This window comes from Rhinolophus hipposideros (assembly GCF_964194185.1).
Source record: "Rhinolophus hipposideros genome assembly, chromosome: 2".
In the NCBI taxonomy this organism is placed as follows: domain Eukaryota; kingdom Metazoa; phylum Chordata; class Mammalia; order Chiroptera; family Rhinolophidae; genus Rhinolophus; species Rhinolophus hipposideros.
Genome location: NC_138048.1, coordinates 44,263,914 through 44,291,014, shown reverse-complemented (window position 1 = coordinate 44,291,014; position 27,101 = coordinate 44,263,914).

The window sequence follows — 27,101 nt, the reverse complement described above, 5'->3', positions numbered from 1 at the left end:
GTACTTGGTTTTAATAAACCTCAGGTTGCTCAGATACATCTCCTGACTAATGTGTTGTGACACATGTAGCCTGGGCTTCGGCCAGCAGTGATACCTGGGGCTGTAATTGTCTTGCATATAGAGTGTCTATTTCTAAAGAAAGTTGTTGCTCTGTTGAGAGAGTAATTACGAAGCTGCCAGAAGGAAGAGCAGTCACCCCACCAAGCTCACCATGATTTATTGGGTGTATTTGTACTCTTAAATGGATCTGTCTTTTTCTTCCTGGAATGTTTTCATACTTCAATATGAATCTCTCTTCCCTTGAGCTCACCTCATTTGTGTCTGAAATATTGATCTGGTTGACAAAGGACAGGGCAATGTGTGTGTGTGTGTGTGTGTCAGGGGTGGTGCATGCTTGTTAAGGGAAGCATGTGTACATGTACACAGTAGTCAATGACATGATCTCTTTTATATCATTTTTTATGATCTAGGGAGATTTGGCTCAGAGACTGCCCTTTCCCCTTGAAAATTCTGCTGATTGTTTCTGCCTGTGAGTAACAAACTCCACTGTGAGACTGAAAAAGACCTTCATTCTTTTCTATGGCATTTGTCCATGGAGTCTGTAATAAGCAATGATTTATGAAAGCTCACCAATGCAAGAAAAGCATAATGTCTGTGACAAATTCTTTTACATCCATTGCGGATCAGCAGTTTTAGGAATATAGTCTCCATGGTTTCCTAAATACCAAATGTCTTCTGTTACATAAACACATCTTGCTAAAGTTGAGGAGAACCTTGGAAAGTTTTAACGCCTTTGGAAAAGTAGTCAAAATTGGTTTTAGTTAACTTAAGCATTTCATCTCCCTGGAAAAACACCTTCAGTTTTCCAAACTTGTAGTCATCGAGGAGCAGTGGAAGGTATTGGGGCACACCAAACTGCTAGAAATGTCAACTGTTAATCTGTCTCTCAGTTTTTGATTTTGTTTTTCCCCTCTTTTTACAAAGGAGAGCAGTTGTGTGTCTCTCATTTTCATTCAAAATTTTCAATTGAAGTCTCTCTGGTGAAAAAAAAAAGAAGCTTATGCTCTATTTTCTTAAAGTCCAAGTAGATCAAATTATCAAAAAAATTTATGCCAAGCTCAGAGTTATAACTTGGGCAATTGGGTTCAGCATATCTCTCTGTCAGAAGGTGCTTGTTGGAAAATGATTTTTGTTGTTAATCAACACAGGAAAGTATAATATATGGGGAAAAGATAAAATGAAACCATGGTAATCACTATAGATTCCTTCTTTTCAGAGGGCAAAAAATAACCATTGTTTCAGAAAAGATTAGTGGCATTCTTGTCCCCAGGACAAAGGAATTAATTAAGTGACCTCTCTTAGTATCTCCTACCCTCTGCAGAAACAGATATTATATAATTATGATTCCATTTTAAATCCTTTGCCTTGTTATAAGCATCTTTTCAGCCCTGTGTCAGGCCTAGCCCCACCTAAGTTAACCTGACCATGTGTGGGCTGTGGGTAAGGTGGACAAAAAAGCTTGATGTTGGGCTGGAAATCAGGAGATGTGACTTTTAATTCTGCAAACATATGCAATGAGAAAGTGAGTATGGTGTCTTTAAGGAAAAAATTATATTCAACTGATCCACTAGTTTTCTTGAGGCAATGTATAAGTACAAGAAGATTAGATATGTTGTAATTAAGACATTTCCACATCAAGATTTGTTATTCCCACCCATCAGAGGATTGACAGAAAAATGGAATTAGCTGAGAAACAGAAAACTAAGTTTAGAGATAAGTTTTCTTCTTCTTTAATGGAGAAATGGTAGCAGTGTTATTATCCCTGGGAGAAAGGGCTGAGAATTGTTTGACTCAAAAAATACCTGAATAAATAAAAGAAGAGGACTTTTATATAGGAAAATTGACTCGTTTGCAGAGAGACATGGCAAACCAATTAATAAACTTTACAAAGAACTCACAAAGTCTATTTATTCAATATTTTTTCTAACACTAATTATGTGCCAAGAATTGTGGGTGATACAAATAAACAGTTCCTGCTTCCAAGTGGCTTATATTTTAATATATGATTGAATTATTACTTTTAGAATGAGAACCTTAAGTGGAAGGTATTACCTGTCCCACCAGAAGAGTAGGTAAAATACCATTCAGTTTTTGAGTGCAAGGCATTTACTTCCAGCTTGAGAAAAAAGGAGAGTTAAATTTTCCTGAAGGTGATGACATTGACTCTTGACCTTTAGATCTCTAGTCTTAGCATAATAAAGAACCAGAGCTTTCTAAGCACAGGAGATAACATAGTAAAGGTAGAGTGGAGAACAGCAGTCATAAAATATATATGTGAGCAATAAGGAATTTAGATTTTTGTCGTTATTGTTATTTTATTGTTAGCACAAAGAGTATGCAAACAGTAGAATAGAAAATACAATTAGGGCCAAATTGTGAAGTGCTATGAGATACCAAGTTAGGGAATTTGGCGTTGATCCTGAAGACTAAAAATTCTCAACATTTTTCTTCCTCACACATTGTAACATGCATGATGTAGTTATAGCTAAAGTTATATATGAACAACTATAACTCCTCAAGAAATCATATCATGTAAGTCATTTTTTAATGTAAGTCATTTCCAAACATCAGTTTCCAATTACCAAATGAGGGCAAATTACTTTTGACACATGTTACAACAGACAACAACATTCCAGTGTGTTGAGGTAAATGACTTAAGGTGCGTTGTTACAGGCCATGCAAAATCTGTTTTAGCAAGAAAATGTCACAGTTACTATCTAATTGAGTGATAATGAAGACCTGCACTTGGGGAGTAACAATGCAAATGGAGAGGAATCTGGAGTTTTGAGTTATTATAGGGCAATACTGCTTTTGACCTAATTGGACTAGGAGGGAGAAATGAGTTGTGGTGGGTGGAAGAAGTCAGGCGAACAGTCACAAATTAAGTAAAGATTCAAGTAGGAATTTGAGTAGGAAGATGGTGTCATTAAAAGAAATTATGAATTTAAGTGGAAGAATAAATTTAGGAAGGAAATAATAAAGTAAGTTTAGTTTGGTATAAACTGTATTTGTGGAGCTTAATAAACAGCAGATATTCAATAGGCAAATTGAAAGATAGAACTAGCAATCCGGAGAGAAATACAAGCCAGGGATTGTGATTTGGTAATCATCCATGTTGATACTGAATGAGATTACTTTCTTTTGATGTCTTATATCACCTCCCTTGATAATTAGTTTCCTAGGCAATCATTTACATTTAAAGTTCCAGAGGAGGAAATCAATTCACAGAAAGTTCATAGAGTTGGTAGGAAACAAAACAAAACAAAACAAAAAGAGTAAACGAGAATTTTATAAAAGTCAGGGGACCAGAGGAATTCAAGCTGACAGTGATCCAATTCTGTATATCAAATGCTGTATAAAACTTGAAGAAAGTAAAAATGAAGAAAATGTCTATTGAATTTGGAGAAAATATTACTTCAAAAAAAGTAGTTAGCATAGAAGCCAGATAACAATGGTTGTTAATGAGCAGGCAGATAGCAAATATAGACTGTTGTTTCCAGTTCAGTAATGATTGAAAGTAGTGAGAGAATGATCTTGAATCTATATTATGATGAAAAGACCTATTTTATGATTTGAGGTTTGAGCAAATTGCAGTGAAGATAACACAAAGTCACATAATGACAGATGAAGGATTTAAAGAACATGCATAAGACTGGTATATGAGCCATCCAGGAATGTGGAAGGAATGTGGCATACTGTGAGGGACAAGAAGGGACTTGGGTGGTTGTATTCATTTGGGTCCTCCAAGAAGCAGATAAATGGATTTAGATTGTAGGAGATGTATTGTGGAAACATCTTTGAAGGATACAGAGAACAGAAACTGACTAGATAGGAAAAGGCTTCAAATTGCAATGTAAGTCTGACATGTATGAAAGGACAGGAAGAAGGAAGAAAGATTGGATTAGAAGAGTCTCAGAAATTAGTTCAGTTCTAAAAAATTTTTGGCCAAACCCACGGGTACTCTTTAATCCAAAGTCACCCATCTGAGGAGCCCCACATCTCTCAGAAATGGACGTGAATTAGTATCATTACCATGCTCAGTCTTTGGCTCATAGTAGCCAGGGAACTAGTGGCTTTGGTATAAATGTGGTGATATATTCAGAAGACAATGACTAGGACTATTAGTCAACCTTTCTGCAGCAGGAAATCAAAACAGCTCATTTCCAGTGCCACACATTAATACAAATGAATGTGGTTAGATTCAGAAGAGTAAATATTAGGATTGGTTAGGCCAATGATTAGTTATGGTGGTAAATGGCAAGGGATAAACATCCTGACCACTATGTCCTTCTGACCCTGTGAGTTTTAGGGAAAAGGAACAGATGATGCTAAAGAGAGTTTTATTAAATAGATGGTCTTGTGGCATCGCAATTTTTAGTAAGAAGCTACTCTTAGAGCAAAATATCTTCAAGGTCTGCGAGAATGGAAGGCTGCTCTTCATGCCTAAAGTATCCCCATTAAAGCCAACTAAGATAGGAAATACCTATTTCATGGGATTGTCTAGACTGCTGATTCTTTCTGTAATGCTTAATACTCTTTTGGTTCACATTCCAGCTTGACCATTTGCTGTTTATGTCACACTGGACATGTTATAGTGTTTCTTGTCTCCACTTTCCTCATCTAGAAAGTGGGAAAACCATGGCTCAGAGAGTTGTGAGCATTAACTTAGTGTTTTTATTTTTATTACTACACTTTATTTCTAGTTATAACTCTATAATTTCCTTTCTTCCATTAAAATGTTAGTGTTGGGCTTTGGATTGCTTTCTCCCTGAATAACTGAAATAATTGAATAATTGAAATACCAATATTTGATTCCTGACTCAGTCCCTCACCATTCCTGGCTCTCTGCCTTTACTGTTCATATCACCCCACTTCACTGTTACCACCAGGACATTTATTGTTTCCTACGTCTGCTCCACCATCATCATCTGTTTTCTATGTGCTTTCATGAACTTATGGATCCTCTTTAGGCAAATTCCTAAGACAGAACAACACTGATGCTAAATTTCATTTATGTGAAACCTAGTGCACCCATAGAAGGACTGTTTCAGGAAAAGGTTGAAAACAGAGATATCTGTTCCCAATAGATTTGGAATTCCAAGGTACATAGTGGAAAAGGAAAAAAAAAAAAAAAGGAATAGGTAGGTGTGCTTTAGACTATGCAGTGTAGAAATAAAGTCCAAGAAGAAAGAAAGTACAAATTACAGATTTGTTAATATGGTAATACATTCCAAGAATACAGATTGAAGCAGAAAGCTGGAAAATACCTGGAAGACAGATTTCCCATTGATAAAAACCAGTTAAAAAGTACGTAGTAGGAATTTCAGGAAAAACAAAGTTCTTAACTTCTATTAAATGTGGAGTTTATTCCTTAAATTCCTCACATAGTTCATGTCTCTACCCTTCAAAAAATATATGATATAGAAAAAAATTTAAAAATCACAAACCAGTGATAATTATTTGAAAAGTTTGATAAAAATGATTGAGGAAAATAAGAAACATTCCTCTGAGCATAAAGGAAGATAGATATTATGCTTTAATTTGGAAATATAAGGATTGGAAGCTAAGACACTGAAAAATCATGATATGAACTTTATGTACTTGTTTATTGAATCTCATACTAAAATTAGAAATTATTTTTAATATATGAATATTTTTAATACAAACAAAAATTAGATCTACTTAGGAAGAATAAAGTTTATAGAAATAATGAATCAATGACATAGAACTTTCTAAAAGAAGGTGTGGAAATTGGAGAAGAAATCAATATTTATTAAATATCTACCAAGTTTCAGACACTGTGATTGGCAATCTACTTTTGTTCTCTTATTTAATTCCACCAACAAACACATGAGAGAGGTGTTAATAAAGCCACTTCATACATGAAACATTTATGGCCTAGCCTGTGGTCAGTTAGCTTGTACAACACGGTAGACAGAACTGAAATCCAGTTCTGACTGGTTTCAAAGTAATGTTCTCATATGACACACTACCTAGGTTTAAAACGTTTCCTTTATTCAGAACTATAACTTGTTTAGGATAAGCTAAATGTGTTTGAAGTTTTGGTATATTTTGAAATCACAGGGCTTAGTAGACTTTCCCTACACATGCCTTTTGGTATTCTACTTAGAAATAAGTTGTAGATATGAATGGACCATGCAACTAAGAAAGTATAACATTTTCTCTGTCATAAAATGTACTCTCTAGAACTGGGCCCACCTCTGACTAGATCAGCATAAGAATCATGCAGTGTTTACAATATTCACTCAGAAAATATTCATTATTGCTGCTGAAGATGATATTGACAAAACTAAGATGTATTAGGCAGAACTACACAGCTTGAGGTGGGGCAATTAAGTTCGCAAACTTGTTGCAATGATGTTGTTAAACTTGTCTGACATCAGAGGGATTATTCATTATGAATCGGTATCAACTGGACATATAATTAACCAAGTTCACTATTTTGAAGCACTGAAAATGCTGTGTGAAAAAGTTTGACGATCTGAACTTTTCCCCAACAATTCATGGCTCTTGTATCACAACAATGCACCAGCTCACATGGCACTGTCTGTGAGGGAGTTTTTAGTCAGTAAACAAATAACTATATTGCAACACCCTCCCTACTCACCTGATCTGGCCCCCAGTGACTTCTTTCTTTAACTGAAAATAAAGGAAATATTGGAAGGAAGACATTTTGATGACATCTAGGACATCAAGGGTAATATGACGACATCTCTGATGGCCATTCCAGAAAGAGTTCCAAAATTGCTTTGAAGAGTGGGCTAAGAGCTGGCATTGGTGCATAGCTTCCCAAGGAGAGTACTTCGAAGGTGCCCATAGTGATATTCAGCAATGAGGTATGTAGCACTTTCTCTAGAATCAGTTTGCGAACTTAATTTTTTGAGCATATCAGAGCATTTAACAAAGCTTTGGAGGTTGACAGAAACAGAAGACTTAAAGTATTGATACATATGTGCATATGCACACACCCCATTTACCTTCTGGATGAGACCAGTGTAATATTGATTCCAAATATATCCTTGAAGTTATATTGTTATTTCAAAAATGCTCTTAAGAAAATTGTCTCAAAAATATGTTTATATTTTGAGCACTTTTTCCTATCTATGCCAACCAACTATTCACTACAAATAATTTCAAGGAAAGGAGAAAAAAAATTGAAAAAAAAAATAGCAAAAATATTTTAAAAGATATTTAATAAGAAACAACCTCTGCCTTTTCAATCAAGACTTTTTCTGCCCTCCTCTTGGTCAAGGCCAGTCTCTATAAGCCCTTTTTAGCCCAGTTTACACAATGCTATTGATTCCAGTAATGGAATTTCATAAATAAAAAAAAAAAGATGACAGAAATTACCTTACTCCTGTAAAATGAATCAATACATTCTGAGTTTTGACTTCCAAGAATGTTGTTCAGAGACATGTTATTTATGCTATGGAGGGCTACAGGTGTTCTCGATGAAACAGATATTCTCCAATTTGAATCACTTCCATTTCTGAGTGTCTGGTGTAAAAAATGTAAACATTTTTTTAATTCATCACTGGAGAAAATTTGTTCTTCGACCACCACTCTAAAAATTCTCTGAAATTACTAGTTACTAGTAAATATATTGTCAGACTGAAAATTATTTAAATAAAATTTGAAGTCTGTGATACCATTTATGACATTTAATGTATTGTTATATAATATGCAATTTTATCTCTCATCTCTAATATGTTCTTTCCCTGAAATGTTTTTTTTTTTTTTTAATTGAGTACACTATATTTGAAATCATTTATGGAAGCTCTAATCAAACAGTTCAGCTTTATCATAGCACAACTCTTGAATTTTCTAGAATCTTCATACAGTATGTAGAGGATCAGATTCTGCTGGGGTTTTGCTAAAAGGCGATTTATTTTTATATCAAAAAAAACGCAAGAAATATGGTCAGAATATTTTTGTGTGGTATATAATTTTATGTGTCTGTCTCTGTTTATAAAAATGTTACTCATTTCTTTGCAGGAGCTGATAGTTTGAAGGCAGTGAGTGCTTGGTACATAACCATGAGAGATAGATTTATAATAAAATTCTGTCTTGGATTTAGTCATTCTTACTGCCTCCACTTCATCCAAAATTCCTCTGAGTATAATCCGTATCAGAATTAGATCAAGAAACTTGCTTCAATTTGGTGTATTCTTGTGAGGTTTTCCTCTGCCCCCAAATTGGCTCCTGTTTGTAAATCCTTTATTGAGAGTACCTTGAGGACTTGTGTACACCTTCCTTCACTAATCCTGATTGCTGATTTCTGTGGATTTCTCAGATGCAATATAGGACTAATCACTCTCAAAAACAATTTTACATTTCAAATCGATCCAAACAGATTGTATCTGCCATGGTATAAACTAGTTGGCCATGGCCTACCAGAGCGGAAAACAGGGTTTAATTGTGAACAGCCATGTAACCACATGGAAATCCCATATGACTAGAAAGTCATTTTACAGAAGAAGGGTAATTTATGTTATCTTTTTTATTCAAAACTTTTATTCTGCCATCAGACATGACAGAATTTGTTCAAATGTGACACCATTGTTTTGATGGCTGTGTGGATTCTGGACATAGATTAACAAAATATAATTTTCTAACTATGAATCCAGTTAAATAAATGTCCTTGTGTGTGTTTATTAACAATTTTTGATTTCACTTAGTAAAAACAGGAAGAATATTTATCAATAAATTTAAAATCCTTTTTATAATGAAAATGTAGACACCTGAAGCTTAGGAAGTAATGAAAGAGTCCCTTTCTTTGCTAGTATAATACAATAGACCAAGCAAATGTATTAGTTTTCTATTGCTGCTGTAATAAGTTATCACTCAGTCAGGGGCTCAAAGCAACACAAATTTGTTATTGTACAGTATGTCTGAAGTCTGATGTAGGTCACACAAAGCTAACATAAAAATGCAGGTAGGGCTACCTTTCTCCCAGAAACCCTAGGGGAGAATCCATATCTTTGTCTTTCCTGATTTATGGCCCCATCCCTCCATCTTCTAAGCCAGCGATAGTAGGTTGAAGCTTCTCTCCATGTTACCTCATTCTGACCTCATCTGCTATAGTCAAATATCCTTGTGTTTTACTCTTCTGTCTTTTTCTTCTACTTTTAAAACCCCAAGATTATATTAGGCCTACCCCACCCAGATTATCCACATAATCTCCCCAATGGTGAGATAAACAATCTTCCCATTTCACCATCTTTAACTTAATGACATGCAAAGCACCTTTTGCCATGTAAAGTAGCATATTCATAAGTTCTCATCATTAGGTCTTAGACATCTTTGGGAGGCCATTATATACTTACCACAGCAAGTATGAGTTGCGATAGACTTAACAGCAATTACCAAGAACACTTCCCTTAATAATCCCTCTCTCCAGTTGATCACTCTTTTCTTTCCATCAATAGCAAGGCATTGTGTTACATGCACACTATCATTGTACCTTTAAATATACTATTATACAAGTATGACTGTTATGTAACTTCAGGTCTGATTTTTTTTCTCCTCTCTCATCCCTTTATGGAAGTACAAACCCAGTTATAGCAATTGTTTGATAACTTTTTTTAAATTCATGAACTTAATTACAATGAGGATTGTCTCCTTAATCTCTTTTGTTCTTAAACTGAGAGACCATTACTTGCTAGGGTGAAGAACTAGAATGGGCTAGGTAGACATATAGGAAGATTTATGGAATAATTTATAGAGGACTCATTCAAACATGAGTCATATTTGAACTTCTATTATTCTTTATTTGTGATTCTCTTCGCACCTAATGTTTTTTCCATGCATGAAATCTTATGCTGTTGTTTCAAATTTGACATTAAACTCCTTGAAAGCAGAATCACTCAAGAACTAAACTTATCTAACATATTTATATCATTAGAATTTCCATAATGGTTTGCTCTTATACATTCAAATTTTCAGAACACTGTGATACATTGTTCAGACTACTCATCTTTTCCAGTTTTGAGACCACCTTGAGCTTATCCTATTCAGGGAAGTGCAAAATGCTCAGGCTAGGCCACTTCTCAATGTACTCCATAAATTTACCTTTTAGGGTTTATCACCTATTACCTGGTCAAGCTCAATTGCTAAGTTTGCTCTCTTTGTTGAAAAATAAATGCTTGCAAAATTTGCTTGTGGTTGAGGGTAGGGAAGCAGTTCCAATGTGCTCTCCCTCTCAACCCTGCCTTTCAGGGCTTCTGCTGTTGATGAAACCTCTGAGATATGAGTACAATGGAGAATGAAGAGGAGTAACATTGGGTCTGACTTCCATAAACATTGGTAGGAAAACTGTTGTGGAGCTCTGCTATGCCAAGCCACGTAGCTGTTGTTGACATACCCTTCAACATTTCAGAAAACAAAAACCAACAACAACAAAATAAAAATATACAATCTTACTTTTCTGCCTAATGTCGATGTGAGTAAAAGTAAACTAAAATGGGGAAACATGAATTGAGGCACTTTGTACCTTTGGGTATCAATGAATCCTGGCTATTAGTGATTTAGAGCATAGAAAACAACTGAGAATTTTGCTAAAATGCTCATTCTGATTCAGCATGTCCAGTATAGGATCTAAGATTCTATATTTGTGAGAAGTCTCAGATAATATGGATGCTGCATGTTCTCAGATCATATTAGCAAAGATTTAGAGCAATACTTACTCCATTTTGTAGTCACAATAGGATCTCCAGTATATATGGAGACATGCTGAAAAGGGGCCTCTAAACTTTGCTATCACCTCAATGTTAGAGGATAAAGAAGAGCATAGGTGTGGTTGCTTGGGGAGAGTAAATTTGTGTTTCCCCCATGACCACCCAGAAGCAGTGTGTCTGAATAGCTATAGCACAGGATTGAGAGTCCCAGCTGAGCCCCTGACTCATAGGAGAAGCCCCGTGCAAATCATCATCCTAATTTTTTTTATTTTCAAAATAAGCATTGGGATACTTATTCCATGATTCTCTCAGAGATGCTATAAATATTAACAAGAGACTACTTTTAAAAAAGGATAGATACAAATAGAAGACGTTATTGCTACTTGCTGTCATCTCTTTTCTACTTACCATTCACTTCCCTTCTTACCACTTATACATGATTTATCTTTAGCCCATGTTCTCTCCATTTTCTTAGAATTTTTCTCATGTGATCATGTGATGTATTATTCAAATGCCCCAACTTCTTTTATTGCTAATTATATATTAACCAGGTTCTGACTTCATTCTTCTCTGTATTGAATCCTGGTCCAAGCATGACACTGACAAAAAGGATTCCTAGAGCTCAGAGGAAATTTTGGCAAATGACATTTCTCTTTTTAGGGCTGTTAGTCTTAATGGAATATTTGATAAGATGGTAATAACCCCTGAGATCCTTTTATAGCAAACCCAGAGGCGAAGTGTGTATATATGTGTGTGTGTGTGTGATACACACACACATATATATATCATTAACATATATATGTGTGTGTGTATATATATATATATATATATATATATATATATATATGTATGTATATATGTATCTTTTTTAACAGTCTCAATGACTTTTATTTATTCATTTAAGTTTTTACGAGGTCAGTTCTTGAAGTCATTTTACAATGAGGATTTCTTCAAACATACAAAACATGTATGATCCAAACTGTCTTCCTCTTTCAATTATACCTATTGATATGTAGAAAAAATTCTTCTCCATATCTATGATTCAATTGCAGTTTACTATTCATTTCCTCAGCTCGTATTTAGAAGTGAAGACCTGCTCACCATCCCAATATCCATCTCCTCTGACGGTGTATAGAATCAGCAATTTGGTTCCTCAGACACATACGCTTACCTAGGTCTCATCCATTTATATCTGCCATTTGAATCTTCCTTCTCAAAGGCTGCTTGTGCCTCCCCTCCATTTCAGTAGCCAAAGGTTAAAATGTGAGTGTTTCCTCTTGGGGAAAAAAATGTTTATTATCCTTGTCAATTATATACAACATAATACAATTCTTTCTCTGTTTCAAATATAAGTTTCAGTGTTTAACAATATGAATGGGCAGGCAGTGCAAGCATTCTGAGAATAATAATAACAATGATATATGTTAACATTTATTGAGCCCTTTAATACCCTCAGTTTGTAGATGTTGACCCGAAGGTTTACAAATGCTTGGTAATGCTGTGCAAGGTCATGCAGAAATAAGCAACAGAGCCTCTAGTCAAAAGTAAACTGTTCTCGTTTTAAACTGTGCTCTCTTACTTATTGTGCTACATATTTTGGCAAAAATTTTCAAGTTCTGGATCTGGGTATTGTCACTGTCCAAACAAAATATATTTCCATCTCAGGTGCTGGAACCTTTAATATTTAGTTTCATGTTGAGTCCTTTATTAGAGCTGAATTATTCCAGGTTCCACCTATGGAACATGTGTGAAGTTAAGAGTAAACCTGTTCCATTACACCATCAACCTTAATTAATGTGTTGATAATAATGGCTTGGAATTTATTTAACAAAATAATCACTTCATTTAACATAATGTCTTGATGTATAGACATCTCTGAGTTGCAGCATGCCTGCTGCTGTTTCCAGAACATTTACCATGTGGCTAATGGGAATCACCTTTCTGATCCTGCAACACCTGTTAATGACTTGTTTCACCTCTGAAGCCTGAGCTTTTTATGTGAAGTTAGGCAGTCATGGTGCGTTAAATAGGGACCAAGTGAATTATTAATTATTTTTAATAGCATTGTTATGGTTGCTTTGTTATTTAAAAAATTGCCATGCTGTAATAAGAAATTCATAAAGCACATTCTCCATAACGTTTATAAAGTGGTTTGAGGAGTCAAAAGATCAGTGTTGAGTATGCCATAGCCAGAGAGAATTTTGATGTGTTTACACAAAGTGATATCCTGTTTCACTTCAAGCCTTCTCTTCTGTGCAGCCATTATGAGTTTAGGGAGGTGGGTAGAAAAATTATTAATCTCCTCACTTTATTCCTTAACTTTACTACCATGCTTAGTCAGTGAAATAAGGATGATAGGCCTACCTCGTTTTATTGTACTGCATTGTGTTGCATTCAGAGACGTTGCATTTTTTACAAATTGAAGGCAAGTTTCTAGAACCACTAGCAAAAGGATTGCAACTCACTTTATTGCAGTTCCCACTTTATTGCGGTGGTCTGGAAGCGAATCTGCGTTATCTGAGTATGTCTTTAGGTTCTCAACCAATCAGTAGGAAGACTGAAGGAGTGTCTTTACATATCCCTTTAAATATTTATGCTTGTGTTTGATCCGTTACATTTTCCCCACAAGTTTGTAGAGCACATATGTGGGGGAAATGTAAGGGATCAAATACAAGTACGAATCATTAGTATTTAGAAAAAAAAATCTCTTCCCTGAATTGAGGTGAGCTGAACGTGGTCAACTGATTGATAAGCTTGGCAAATGCAGCAGAGACAACTAGTTGTCTGCTAAAATCCATGTCGTCCTTTTTCTTTGGAGACAGAACTGTAGCTGGATACATGGTTGTTCATTTGAAGCCTATTATTCCCATCTTTTCTTTTGGTGATTAAGTCCTTGTCAACGGAATATGAGTGGAAGTGATGTGTTATTTTTTAGGCTGGGCTGTGACATATTCATCATATGTTCCTCCATGTTTTCTCTATCCTCTTCTCACAAGTGAAAGCATGTAGGTGGCCATGACTTTGTTTCAACTAGGTAGACAAGGATAGGCTAAGGACAAAGGAACAAAATGGAAAGAACTTGCATCATTGAATGATTGTAAGGAGCAAAGCTGCACCCTCGAAACCTAGACCACTTACCTCAGGACTGTTCTGGGAGCAATTAACAAGACTTTGTTTTCTTTAAGCCACGGTTTAAGCTTTTTTTTTTTTTTTTTTAAACAGCAGTTTAGTCTTCGCCTTAACTATTGCTTGACTAGAAGAAAATTATCCACACCATTTATTAAAATGAGTCAAATCTAATGTTCACAGCCTAAGATTTTGGGGAAAACAAATCTCCTTAAAGAAGTCTCATGGAAATACTAGAGATTACAAGGGAAATAACAGTTAGGATGAAAGAAGGTGTTTATCTGACTTCACATGTTCCATAAGCTGCTTTCAAGGAGTGAGTCACTGGATTATTTCTCTGCAAGTACAATTATCAATAAATAAAATGTATTATAGAGATGAACAAAACCTATTTTCTGTGTATAGAGACATAGCTTCATCTGGTAAAACATGAAATATTTAACATGAGTTAGCTTCTGCAATTTTGAAACTCAACAGTTATTCAAATAATATTTAATGAGTGATTATTATATATTAAATTTGTGTTAATGCTATTAATTCACAAAGTTATCTGTTTCATATTTAATGAAATGACTTTGCCAAGCTTAACATAGCTCAAATAACTTACTGTAAAAGAAAACATCAATATGAGACATAGATATCAAAGGTTCCAATTATTGTTGAAAATAGTATTTATATGGTGTAGTATAAGAACACCTCTCATCTTCTATGTTCATCCTTACTGATAATAGATGTTAGTAGAAAACATGTATAGGCATGTTGAAATGGTATGTAAAACAACAAAACTGAATAAGAAATATAATTACCAAATCAATATCATCTATATCTATATTTATCATATGTATCATATATCATATCCATCATACACACACACACACACACACACACATTTCTTCTGGAGAAAGAGATTGTTTAATATTTTATGCTTCCGTAAGTCCAAAAAGGCAGTGACAATCAGGCACTAGATTGGTTCTTGTGCCAATTATTGATTACCAGAATTAAAAATGTCAGTAACTCCATTGGTACGTGGAAAGAAGAAACCATTTCAAAAGTCACTGAATATCAGGTTTAAAGGGGTAGAAATCTCAGGATGGTGATCTTTTCTAAGCCCTTTCCACAAATGCTAAGCTAAGCTTATGTGGGCAAATTGAATGCATGAAACTATATGTGAGCATAACCCCGAAGAAAAAGTGAAGCAGAAAGTTCGACAAATATTAAATGAATTTGAACATTGTAAACACAGTAGTTAAAATTATTGAGAATCTCCCTTGAATGTATTAAAGCCATTGATTCTCAGGAGACTGATATGTGGATGCTAACTTCTCTATCATTAGGAAATCTTTCTTTTTTAAGGATCATCAGAAATCCCTTTGGATAAGTGAATAATGCACAATATTCTTGTTTGAATTTTCCATCGGTCATTTTAGATGGAAAAGATTAGCTTCCATGAATAATTCCTACTCCATATATGATATTATTTTCCCAATAATGAATTTAAGCAGAGGTCAAATAGCTCCTCTGTGCCAGCCTCAGATTTCTGAAATTCCAGAAATAGAGTTACAGTGGTAATTGTAATTGTGGTATGTATGTCTCCATATTGAGACTCTACCAAATTAAGAGTCCATTACAATTTTCTACAATAGCAAAGAGATTGTCAAGGAAAAGATTTGGAGTCAAGATAGAATATTGCAGGGAATATTGTCTTATTTAAAGAGATACATATCTCCAAAGACATATTTGAGAAGGTAGGGTGCCCCCTCAGCTAGGCAGATAAGAAAAATGGATTATATGTTGTAATCAATACTCTTATTTACATGCAATAGAATCCAGTTCACCTTTTTTAAGTGTAAAAGGATTTTTTTTAGGAGGTAGAGATAGCTCGGAATCATTGAAATCCCTGAAGAAACAAATTCTAGGCTGCACTCCCCAAAATGACTTCTAAACTCACAGCATAGAACTAGGTCACCAAGTGAACTTCTATCTTTGCCATGATGTACATTCTAGAAAGCTGCGGAATCAGGAAGCCACCCACCCAATTAGAAAGCTGTTATCACAGCTGTCAGCACCAGAAGGATCACCAATCTGCTTTGATCAGGAAGCTGTAATATCAGGAAGCTGCCTCTAAAATTAACGGCTCTAAAACCATGCTTTCTTTGCCAGGATCCTTACCAAAAATATGGCTATCTTGTGCCTTACCCTTTTAACATTTCTCAGTTCCCAAAGTGTCACAAGTGTTCATGTAATTGGTGATACAAGTAATGAGCAATAACTACAAAGAGCCCAAGCATTTCTTTCTTTTTTTTAAGATTTACACTTTTTATCTGCTAGGATGTTGTAGAGGTAGTTGTTTAGCAAGCCGTTTATTGTATGTGCTGTAGAGCTTCAGGACAGAGAGACTTTAGCATAAATCCCCTTGTTGTGCATTGTTCAAGTTTCCTACTGGAGTCTATCACAGAAGTGGCAGGTAAATCCTGGAAGAAGGGATGTGGAAAAAGGTTTGGGGTGAGAGTGGCCCAGGAACAGAATGCCCCAGAATACCATTCTTGAAGATGCTTGTTGATAATTTCATACTAAAGTACATATTTTATTTTTCTATTGTTTGGATGACAAAAAAAAAAAAATCATTGTCCTATGTTCAGCTTATTCGGCCTTAGCAGAGACTGAAATATTCACTTCACAGAGTCCCATGACGCATATATATTTTGTTTTTCTTATTTATGGAAAATAGTGTTGTCTAGGGCTTTGAGTAACCATGCATATTTTTACTCAAATTATCGCAGTTAACCCATATTTTCTGAACCCCATGTTAGTTGTCAGGCACTGTGGAAACTGGAGAAAAAGATATTGTGTGTTCTCTGAAAATCACAATCTTAATTACAGGATTTCATATTGAAGTAGAAACAAAATGAAGAATACTTTTTCTTTGAATCCTAGTAAAACTTCAAACATCCTCCAATCCTAAGCTTATACTAAGGTGGTCCCCAGTACCCCTAGACAGAATAAACTTTTTTTTTATTATCACTGAATTCTACACTGTGATTAAAGAGATTATAACTCAATCATGGCTCCAAACATGGGCAGAGGGTACAGTTCACTTTAGATTTTTAAAATGGTGCCAGAATAAAACATCTCAAGCTTAACAGAATGTTAGACTTTTCCAGCCATTAAAATATTTCATTGTGGGTATGTGACTAATGGGGAAACATGACATAATGAGTGTGCACCCATATTGTTCTTTCACCTTCCTACAGTATTTAAGGTAATGCTGTTTTCCTTCAATTATTTTCAGGAGAGTTTATGAATTGTGTTCAGCAAAACTTGGTGAATCGCCATCAGTTCTCAATTAAATCTGAGGAATGTGATGTTTGTTATTATACCTACCATAAGTAATTTATCCGATTCGTTTTTTCCAGTGCATTGCTAGCCTACCATATTCATTAGAATTTCAGCTCATTGCCTTGCATGTTGTAGTTGTTCAGTAAAACTATGTGTCAGTAATATTTTAAAAACAATTATTTCTTCCTACTGAGTGTTATGCAGGGTTGGTTTGACCTCAGGTGGCTGGCTATGAGGGTCAGAAGTGAAAGCCTTCCTTATGACCTTCAATGAAATCAGTATGAAGACATTCCTAGTAATCAGCACCTATGTGTGCCCTCATATATCAACTTTCCTGTGACTGTCCCTGACTGCAATGCTCCATTTCCTTCCTGGCCCACAGGCATATGTCTGTTAATATGTATTTGACTGCATTGTGACTGTTACTATTTCTTTTTGATTCAGCTAATTGTGTTTGCAGCCTTTTCCTCTTCTTTGCTTGGCAAAAAGTCCCTCAGATGGTGTTTAACAAGAATGCATATAACAAGAAACAAATTGTTTCTGGGGAGTGCTATTTACCTTTTTATTTTCTGCTTTGTTAGCAATGCAGAGATTTCATTAGCTAGGAACAAATGAATTGCAAAGACAGCTAATCACACACACACACACACACACACACACACACATACAATACATATAGAACATAATCAAACCATCTTCTCATGAGAAAGAATAAAGGAATGAGAGATACCTTTGGGATAATGGGACTTATTGTTGCGTCATTATAGGAATAGATTTTATTCTAAGTAATCAGTGCTCCAATCACAGAATGGAGTTCTATATTTTTCCCTATAAAGAAATGGAGCCAACTTGCAGTACTTCACACATGTGATGAAATTGAGCCCTATAGCTTTTTTTTTTTTTTTTTTTGGCTCAAAATCCCATGCAGTCCCATCAGAAGAATATCTTGGACTTAGAATAGCAGATAAGTCCAAACAAAACTTGCATTATGAGGATTATCTGCCAAAAGTCTAAGAGAAAGGAAGAAGAACTCAGAAATGTATATGCAATGACTACAGCTCTTCGAGAGAAACTGCTCAGTGTTGACATACACAGCTGCCACTCAGTGCTGAGCTGAATTCCCAAAGAATATTAAAGGAGAAATGAAGTACATCCCGAAAATCTCAGCTGAAAGGAGAAGATGTACTACACAACTGAAGAAAGAACATACAAAATGTCTAATGTTAGGTGGTCCAGAGAGACCCTCCCCTAACTAGGACCCATTCTAATCAGCGGGTGTAAGACTGAGTTACCTTAGTGGTATTTCTCCCAAACTTTTGAAGGATGCCTACCATAAAGTGCAGAGAGAAAGAATTAAAATCCACCCGGCAATTCCAAAGAATTCAACAAGCTAGTGTACAGAGAGATAATCAAGTCAGAACTATTGACTGTTAGCCTTAAGGATTCCTAATGGAAGTTACAATGGAGGGGATTTTAGTTCATTGTAAAGAAAAAAACATATAAACAAAAAATTAAAATGCTCTTCAAAAATGGCATAGGTTTTCTTATGTAACAATGAGCTCCTCATCACTAAAAAGATATAGCAAAGAGTAAATGGTTATTAAATATTCACTCATTGATTTATTCAGTCATGCATTTATTTAACAAATATTTATTGAGCTCCTGATTTATGTGTCAGGGGTTGCTAAGCTAGAAATATCGAAGATATATTCAACTGAAAAATCTCATAAAAGTTTTGGATTTAGACAGGCATTGAAAATACAGAACTTAATGATGTCAGAGGCAATTCTAAATGTAAGTGTCTTATATATCTGAGTTTTCTACACTTTTACAATTCAGATGATTTCCATCCTGTCCAAGTATTGGGGTAAAGCTTTACCACAATGCCCCCAATTTCATTTGTGACTTCCTTTTCATCTTTATCTCATTGTTCACTAGTTACTTTTCCAGACAAATTGAGTCAGGAACATTTCTTTAGTGCTCTTGTTTGCATGGGAAGTTGTCAGGCCTGATCTGACCTGCCTTTCCATCAGGATTATAAAGGTGACGGATAGTCAATTTCAGAGATTCATGATCCATTTTACCATGGCGCTTCACCTTGCAGCTAAGTAATACAGCTGTGATAAAATCAGCCATAATCACTGCATCTTATTCAGCCCTGCCTTGGCTATAAATACAAGTTTCATAACAAAGAAAGCAAATGGAACAAGAGGGGAGATAGAAGAAAGATGAAGGCAAATGTGAAGGTTTATTTATTGTGACTAATGGGAGTGTGTTTATGGTTTTCACTCTATCCATTATTCTGTAGAAAAAAATGGAGACATATGTCACACAATCAAGAAGTTTGCTTATAGTTGATTCATCAAAATCAATTATAAGCATCTTATTAAGTATTTACGTGCATTTAGAATAATTATTCTCATCACACAGGTCAGATAGTTAAATGAATCTCAGGCATGAAGACCTTATAATTTAATATATACATATGCATATGTGCATGTATATATAACAAACCTCTGTTGGGGGACAAATATACAGACAATAGTATAAATACTAAATATGGAGAGAATTGAAGAGAGTGGTGAAGAAGTCTTAGATCCAAAATTATCTCACTCATTCATTGTTTAGCCACACACTGCTCTGCATGCAAAAGGAAACGCAATGATGGAAGCAGAGAAAATACAAGCCCTCAAAGTGTTTACGTTTAGGGAAGGGAGACAGAAAATATAACAACAATGAAAACTATGTATGTAGTTTTATATATATACATACATACATATACTATATATATATACATATATATATATATATATATATATGAGGGTAATGAGAGTAAAATAAAATAAAAAAAAACATATAGAAGGGGAGGTCATAGAAGTAATCAGGTGTGGGATAATTTTCGGATACCCAGGCTAAAATTTTAGAAATCTCCCTGATACAGTGATAGCTGAGTAAAAGACTTGAAATAAGTTAAGCCGTCCAGATGTTTGGGAAGTGAAATATCAAGTTCAAAAGAGCTCAGGCAGGAATGTCGCTGGTATGTGTGAAGACCTGGGGGAGGCAGCTGAGGCTATTGAGGCCTGAGTAAGGGGGAGGCAAGATCAGACAGGTAACAGCAGGCCGGGTGCAAACAGCCCCTAGAGGATTTGGGAGGGACTTGACCTTTTTCTCTCAGTCAGATGTTATACCATTGGAGTCTTTCAAGCAGAAAGTAACAAGCTCTTACCTAAATGATTAACTAATCACTCTGGTGGGTATGAGAAGAATATACAGTAAAAGGCAAGAAAAATGCAGGAGGCCCAGTTAGGAGACTCTTGTAATATTTCCGACTAGAGAAGATGCCAATCTGGACCAGGGTGAGAAGTGATCCAATTGTGTCATTCTCTTCAGGTCAATCTAACAGATCTCATGGCTGGTGGAATATGAAGTGAGGAAGAAAGAGAGAAGTCAATGAAGATAGCAATGTGTTCGACCTCAGCCTCCAAAAGGATGGACTTTCCATCATCTTGGGTCTGGAGAAGTAACAGAAGCTTTGAGGAAAATGAGGAGCTCAGTTTAGACATTTAAGTTCAAGAATGCCTATCAGAGATCAAGGTAGAGATGTCAAATGCAGAATAGAATGTAAGAGATTGGATTCCAAGGACAGGTCTAGGCAGAAGGTTCATATTTGGAGTAAGCAACATATTACAGCTATGAGACTGGATGAGATAACTTAGGTATACAGAAAAGAGAAGTCCACCACTGAGCTCTGAGCATTCCAACTTGTAAACATTCTCTTCTGGAATTTATAATTGGCCAGCTTTGTATCCTAAGTTTGCAAGTCACTAGCTCCTCTAGTACTAAAGTTTTTCTTTCTTTAAGCGCTCTCTAAGGTATATACAGATTGAGGGGAAAAAGTTTGGAAGTTTCACAGATAACTTAGATGTAGTAACATTAATAAAGTAGAAGCATGAATAGCAACAAGAAAAAAAAAACAAAAAACACCCGGTATTTATTGAGCATTTACTAGATGTCAGGCACTGCTGAGCATTTCTTGTCAGTTGCTCTGTTAACCATCCCAGTTTTGCAGGTATGGAAATATCCCCGTTATTATTATTGTCCCCATTCTATAAGTGTGAAAACAGAGGTTTTGATAGTAGAAGACTTCATCAAGGTTATGCATTGAGCAAAGCTTATCTGATTTCAAAGCTGAACTTCTTAACCAATGCTAACTTCACTGTGGTGACGTTCCTTTCCATGTTATAACACTCAGTCATAGTCCTTCTAGCAATTCTCTCTTATTTTTATCAACAAGAATTTTTCCTAAACTTTAGCTCTACCCCTACCCATACCCCTCGAGAACTATGAGAGAGCTTTACAATGAGATTGCATGATGGGGGTTTTTAAGTGGGGTAGGGAAAGGGATTTTTAACCTGACAAGCAGAAGTGAATAGGAATCTACTTACTACATAACTTTGTGATTGTAGGGAACTTATTTAACTTCTCTGAGCCTGGAATTCTTATCTGCAAATTGGGAATAATAACTCCTTCCGCAATGGTGTTTAACCACTGGATGAGGAGAGGATTAAATAAGAACATTAATGTAACAGTCCTGGTACAGTGCCTGGAACAAGGTAGACAAAATACAATCCCTAACACTGGTCTTCTGTCCTTATCGTTATTATTTGAATTGCCATCTAACTACTCACCATTCTTTCCAAATACAGTGTCCCACCTGGGTTCCCTTTATCTGCTATATAAAGCTGGGTTTGCCGCTTTTCTCTGCCCTCTAGAAATCTGCCATACTCCCAACCCCCATCTCAGGTAATTTCCAGATCTGTCTTTATACAACTCACACTTTTGTTTTCCATTATGCCCTACGTTACAGCGACTTTCATCTTGTAAGGAATTCTAAGTGTGTTATAAATCCTTGGACTATAACCATGAGGCAGATTGACGTGGGTATAGAACACATTATAGGCCGAAGCAAGGTCTTTATCACCATTTTCTTCAATATTGAATATTTACTGAATTTATATCATATATTGGGTATTCAGAAAACATAACACATACCACTGACATTACCAGTGCCCTCTAGAAGCTTCATTTTAAACATGAATTTCCTGGGTCTCACATACATCATCGAGTTTGGGGTCCCTTCTTTGCCACTATACCTACACACCCAATAAAATAGCTTTATAAAAAACCTGAGTTGGGTAAATAATTTCCAGGAAATGTATATTTATCCCCAGTTCATGTTGAATTATTTTTATTAGAATATATATTTGGAATTAATGAAACCGTTGCTGATTTGTGAAGTTAGACTTCCCATGTTGCAATGTACTTTCTTTCTTCAACATTTCCCAGACTGCTAGATGGCATTTTGCTGTTCTGTTCTTTGCTAAATTTGAGGATTAACAATCAACTCCCCTAGGCTTCTCTCCATTCTATTCACTTCCGCTATGATTGTTTCTTCATATACTCTCTTGTAGTCTGTTTGTTTTGAAATGTATCATTGTCCTCTGCCATCTTCCACTCCATTTCCCTCAGCTCTCCATTTCATGTTCCAGTTTGTTTTATTTGGATTTTCTCTGTGAGTATCTAGTCCTTTCCAATGCAATTTCCCCCACTGGGCTATGTAGTCGCCCATTCTCCTTCCTTGAAGCTTCTTCAGTATTCAGTGTCAGAATCAAAATGACATAATGTACTTTAAAGATCTCTGTAAAGTGTAATAGGTTAACCAAATGCTATTTGCTATTTTATTGTTTTATGTTGGAGATGAGCAAGGTGAGAGACAGGAAATAAAGTGTCAGAATGAACAGGTACATCTTTGGGGAAGGGAAATACAAGGATTACTGCTGGATTCCATAGCTGCATAGGAGCTAATGCAAATCTCCTAATACGATGTAATAAAGAGTGAAATTTCCAAGGTGACTGATATACATTTCAGGAAGGTTTCAAAACTATTTATGTATGAACTTAAAAGTAGCTGGTGGGCACCAGAGTGGTCTGCTCAAGGTAACTGATATAAAGAAAAATATTAACCCATAACATTGGTAAAGATGATCACTTCTAAACCCCCACTACTGAAGCAGGAGGAACTTGAAACCAATTTTACGTCAAGAGTATGAATCCAGTGTGTTTCTATAGTTAAAAAAGACAAACAAACAGACATCATTAGGAAACTTATAACAAACCAAACAGAAATTCTTCTATGCAGATCTTGTTACTAAACACAAAATGCATATGGTTGAGCTAGTGAGACATAGCACTCCTAAATTTAACAGCAGAGTGAAGAGACAGCCAGATGAAAACATACATATTTTTTTCAGTTTGGAAAAGCAAACGCTGTGATGGATTGTAACATAAGCACATGAGATCAATAACTATAGATTAATATTGTTTTACAAAATGTGTTCCATAGAGCACTAGTTACACCAGGGATTAATAACTACTTTGTGAAAATAGGAACTGAGAGTCGTTTGGGGTCCTTACAGGACTTCTCAGAGAGTGCAGCATGCTACTATGCATTTTAAATCAGCCAGAAACATGCAATATGCTTAGTTTCCCAATCTGTTTTGACCATGGCGTCCTTTTCTTGTGTGTGGAATATCTTACAAGACTAGAATTCAACAGATTCTGTAGGGATTTCCCCCCCCTATATTGTGGATACCACTAAAAGTAAGAAGATTAAATGCCTGGATTCACTAACATCCCAAAGTAATGAAAACTGAAACCATAAGTAAGTTCAATCAAGCTTTTGTTAAATGTTTGTATAATCTATCCATGAGGAAATCTAAACTGCCAGGGCACGTTTTCACGTTTGTTAGAAACTTCAAGAAGATCAATTGATCTTTCAAATAATACTCTTAGCAACTCAGGAAAGCTAGTGAAGTGAGTTTATTATGACCCCGTTTTTAATGTGTAAATATTTACTTTCTAATATTTTTACTGAAGTGAAGTATCTGAAGCTGGGTATTTGCATAATTCAAGGATAAACACTACACAATGTTTTTCTTTGGTAGTAAGTACTTTTAAATGCTATTGTTGTGTAAGGGCAAAGTCAGACGTGTCCTGAAAGGAATGCAAAATTTACAATAAATTTAAAGATAAAATACAAGATGTTAGAGAACATTTAAAGTTTTGGTGGATTGTGCACGTTGATCCCTGGGGAAAAGTGTATTTCTTCTGTGTCGTAGGTATTCTTTGGTGCTAACCTTTGAGATGCATTGGCCTAGAGTAACAAAATAATACCTGGAAGCACTAAAAGCAATGCTAATGCATCTTGAATAAAAAATATGGAGAAAATGCATTCTTTCAGTAAATTCCAAAGATGTATCTCCTGATTTATTGGCAAGCTCCATGAGTCAATGTTGATGGAAATATATTACCTATGGTCTCTCTTAGAAAACTGCTACTTCAGTGAACTTGAACTGAGCTGCATTGATTCACACGAGCACGAGAGCTGTTCTAAATATTAGAAAAGGGAACGAGATGCTCTTCTTGATAATATCATGTCTCCGATGTGAACTTAATTCAGATTTAATGCAATTACTCTGTGTTGATTAAATCTCAAACTGTTATTAAAAAACTGAATTATTGAGGTTTACCATTTATATAACAAGTTTGGCTTTCCCTACATTGCACCATAAACCTTAATCATTATGTTGGCAATAATCACTTTGTAGTTATTTAACATAAATAATTATTTCAGCTACTAAAATGAGATGATGCAATGTTACATTGTCCCCACAACTTGTAGGATAGCATTGGTATTTCTGTTTGCATTATTTAACTCTTAGCATGCAGTTCTTGTCTTTGCTCCCATCCAGTGAATACTAAATAATAGAATAATGTTATGGCACTGGCAATAGTTTCTGACTCTGCCACATCTTAATGTTAGTTACTAGGCTGTATATTTAGAGACTATCATTAGGCTCTTTTCTTTTTATTTAAGATTTATATTAAAAATATAGTTGTCATACAATATTATATTAGTTTCATGGGTACCACATAGTTATTAAATATTTACATATCTTAAGAAGTCATCACCATGGTACATCCAGCAACCATCTGACACCATACCATACCATCACAATATCATTGACTATATTCCCCATGTTGCACGTTACATCTCCATGACTTATTTGTTTTATACCTGCAAATTTGGACATCTGATCCCCCTTCATCTTTTCAGTGCTTTTAAAATTTTTAAATTAGTCAATATTCAATATTATTTTATATTAATTTCTGGTGTACAGCATAGTGGTTAGATGTTTATAAAATTTAAGAAGTAATCCCCTTGACTAGTACCCACCTGGCACTATACATAATTAATACCATATTGTTGACTATATTCCTAATGCTTTACTTTACATCCCCATGACTATTTTGTAACTACCAATTTGTACTTCTTAAACCCTTCATTTTGCTCACTCTGCCACCCTACCCCTTCCCATCATCACCCCAACAAATCTAGTACCAATCTGACACCATACATAGTTACTACAATATTATTGACTATATTTCTCATACTATACCCTACATCCCCATGACTACTTGGTAACAACCAATTTGTACTTCTAATCCCTTCTCCTTTTTTACCCATACCCTCAACTTCCCTCCCATCTGACAACCATCAAATGTTTTCTGTATCTATAAGTTTTTTGTTTGTTAATTTTGTTCTTTAGATTCCACATATAAGTGAAATCACATTGCATCTGTCTTTCTCTGTCTGACACTCCACTCAGCACAACACCTTCCAAGTCCATCCATGCCACCTCAGACGCCAAGAAACCATTCCCTTCCATGGCCGAGCAATATTCCACTGTATACATGTATGTACCACCTCCTCTTTATCCATTCATCCATTGATGGCACCCAGGCTGCCTCCACATCTTGGCCATTGTAAATAATACTGCAATGAACATATGGATGCACATGTCCCCTCAAAGTATCGTTTGGTTTCTTCAGATAAATACCCAGAAGTGGAATTATTGGGTCCTTCATTATCTCTTCTGATAGCCTTTTGTTAAAGTCCATTTTCTCTGGTATAAGTATTGCTATCCCCGATCTTCTTGCTGTTGTTTGGTTTTTGTTTCCATTTTCATGAAATATCTTTTTTCATCCCTTTACTTTCTGTATGTGTGCGTCTTGTCAGTCTGAAGTGAGTCTCTTGGAGACAGCATATGTAAGGGTTTTGTTTTCATATTCATTCAGCTCTCCTATGTCTTTTGAATGGAACATTTACTCCATTTACATTTAAAGTAATTGTAGATAGATATGAAGCTCTTGCCATTTTATTATTCACATTTTTTTTTTCCGTCTTAAAGAAGTCCCTTTAAGATTCTATGTAATACTGGTTTGGTGGTAATGAACTCCTTTAGCTTTTTCTTATCAGGAAAGCTCTTTATCTGTCCTTGCATTTTAAATGTTAGCCTTTCTGGGTACAGTAATCTTAGTTGTAGGCCCTTGCTTTTCATCACATTGAATACTTTGTGCCTCTCCCTTTGGCCTGCAAATTTTCTGTTGAGAAATCAGATGATAGTCTTAGGGGAGCTCCCTTGTAGGTAACTAACTGCTTTTCTCTTACTGCTTTTAAGATTCTTTCTTTGTCTTTAAACTTTGCCATTTTAATAATAATGTGTCTTGGTATGGGGACTGTTTGGGTTCTTCCTTTTTGGGACTCTGTACTTCCTGAACTTGTATGTCTATTTCTTTTGCCAGGTTAGGAAAGTTTTCCATCATTATTTTTTTCAAATAGGTTTCTCAACCCCTCGATTCGCTCATCTCCTTCCGGTACCCCTATGATGCAGATGTTGATATATTTGATGTTGTCCCAGAAGTCTCTTAAACTATCTTAATTTTCTTCTTCTTTTTGATGTTCTGATTGGTTGTTTTATG